General features: G+C 35.8%; 1 long non-coding RNA gene across 1 annotated transcript; it reads right to left on the bottom strand.

Moving 5' to 3' along the window:
- Positions 1-1,061: 1,061 nt before the first annotated feature.
- Positions 1,062-2,109, bottom strand: LOC110896870. The gene is made up of 2 exons (XR_002568242.2): positions 1,522-2,109; positions 1,062-1,392 (listed from the first exon to the last, which is right to left on the bottom strand). It is a non-coding gene; the product is annotated as an uncharacterized LOC110896870 (long non-coding RNA).
- Positions 2,110-2,419: the final 310 nt, after the last annotated feature.

Here is a 2,419-nt window from a genome sequence, read left to right as displayed (position 1 = left end):
CAAAGTTACAACTGTGACATTGCCGCCGCAATGCGCGACACGGGTTAATAAATCTTAAATTGAATGGTCGGTGCCAACCACCTTTCAGATTTGACAAAAATCACCCTTTAACTTTTACAAATATACAAAATTCACTGCTCAAATTTCTAACTTGATAAAAATGACTCTCCTACTTTTCAACTTGACAAAAAGGCCCCCATACATTTTAGCTTCTCTTTAACCCTCAAACTTTTGGTATGTAACCTATTCTACCCCCAAACGTTGTTACAATGTCAGAGGTAACCCTCTTAACTTTGAAAATGTCATTTTGAACCTCTCAAGTTTCTAAAGTTTCAAGTTTACCCTAAAACTGATTTCTTAAGTTTTTATCTTCATGGACATGTTGGTATAAAATTCAAGTTCGTCTACGCTTTAGCATAATTTTGTCTGAAAATGAGCCAGGTCAATTATAAAATGTTTTTTATGTATGTTTTGAGTTGGACTATGACTTGACGTACATTCTATTTGGAAACAAATCAGGTCAAATGTAATATGTTTTGATTCGAAGGTATAACTCTGAGTTATCATACGATTTGACATAAATTTAGTTCGGAAACGAGTCTGGCTGATTTTAGTCTATATGTTATCATTTCACGTATGACGCCGCCGCAACGCGCGACGGGTAAAAGAACTAGTATATATAGTTAGCGTAGGTTCTAATGAATAGTTCTTTGATTTTTTTTTTTTTATTTTGTCTGTTTTTTTTTTGTCTTATAGTGAGGTTCTTTTAACGTTTTATCATTTTGGTCTTGCTGTAAATGTTGTTTACATTTTTAGTCCTTCAGCTTTGTATGTTTCACTTTTGCCCTTTTGAGTTTTATTTTTAATTTTAGAGTAAATTATGATTTTGGCCCCTGTGGTTATATCACTTTACTATATTAGCCTAAAATAGGACTTTTTTTAACATATGTGCCCCTATGGTCTCTATAACTAACTATTTTGGCCCCTAACACTAACCTCATCTATTTAATTGGTTAAAAACTTGTCATGTGCCCCTTACATGAGGAGCATTTATTGCAAAATGACAAAAATACCCTTCTATTAAAAAAACTATATATTTTATTATAAATAACAAAAAAGAAATATCTCTCTCATCCCTTATCCCTTTACCTCCTTCTCTCAACACCCACCACCAGTCACCGTAATCAACACCACCAACGATTGAGACCCCCCACACCTTTACAATTTCACATCCCTGTTTCGAAATCAACAATACTCACTTGACAATTTTGTTCTTATTCGCTGTAAAAAGGCCTAATTTTCGTCATTTGTTACCAAGATTTCACAGCAGATGAAAACCCCAAAACACAAAGCTTCTTCATTATCTTGGAGAAAGCCAACCGATTCAGGAACCTGGTTTCATCAAAAGCAAGATAAAATTCAGTTATATTTTGGAGTCAAATGTCTAGTTAAAAACATGACAACAATTTACACACTCCCATTTGCTGGTTTTATCAAAAGCAAGATAAAATTTAGTTATACCTAATCGAGTTCCCGCTTCATTCCCGGCGGTTCTATACCACCATGGCTCTGTCGGCGAAGTTCGAATTTGACGGTGACAAAGGATGAGAAGATCACTGCGGATGCCATTTTGTGAGGTTTGATTTGAATTATGTTGGGTGAAGAACTCTTGAAGAAGTCTTGAAAATATAACAAGAAATTAGCAACCGCCATCACTACCATAGTGCCGCCACCAACCCACCGCACCCCGACCACAACCACCCCCATGCCATCAACAGCTACTTCTAGATCTAGGGCTTTTGCTGGTGTTGGGTTGCGAGTCAAAGATAGTTCCAGCAAACTGATCATGTTGGAAGCGTGATGAAGGTGGAGGTGGTGGCGACTGAGTGGTGGCATTGGGTTGTAATGGTTGTTCGAATCAATCATGAAGGTTCAAATAAGGGTTCAGGGGATATTCTCAAATGTTGAGGATGAAGAGAGATAGAAGAAAATGGTTTTTTTTTTTTATTAAAGGGTTTATTTATAGCTGGGTATGTGAGTTGACATAAATGCCCCTCATGTGAGGGGCACATGATCAATATTTAACTAAGTAAATGGATGGGGTTAGTGATAGGTGTCAAAATAGTTAGTTATAGAGACCATGGGGGTATATATGTAAAAAAAATTTATTTTGGGCTAATATAGTAAAAATAATATAACCACAGGGGCCAAAAACGTAATTTACTCTTACTTTTATTTAAGTTAAAGCTTTTTCTTATTATAAGTTCAAGTTTGCTTACGTTTAATGTTATATGATGGTATAAATTCGCGTTCTTTGTTTTACAATTTTTTTCGATTTGGTCGCCGTTTGCTTAATATTAAGCGCGGTTTTATGACCCCCACACCACAACGCGGGGTTAAACACTAGTTAAATACAAAT

The sequence above is a fragment of the Helianthus annuus genome, chromosome 12 (assembly GCF_002127325.2).
Source record: "Helianthus annuus cultivar XRQ/B chromosome 12, HanXRQr2.0-SUNRISE, whole genome shotgun sequence".
NCBI classification, from domain to species: domain Eukaryota; kingdom Viridiplantae; phylum Streptophyta; class Magnoliopsida; order Asterales; family Asteraceae; genus Helianthus; species Helianthus annuus.
This window is presented reverse-complemented; position numbering and strand designations above follow the sequence as displayed.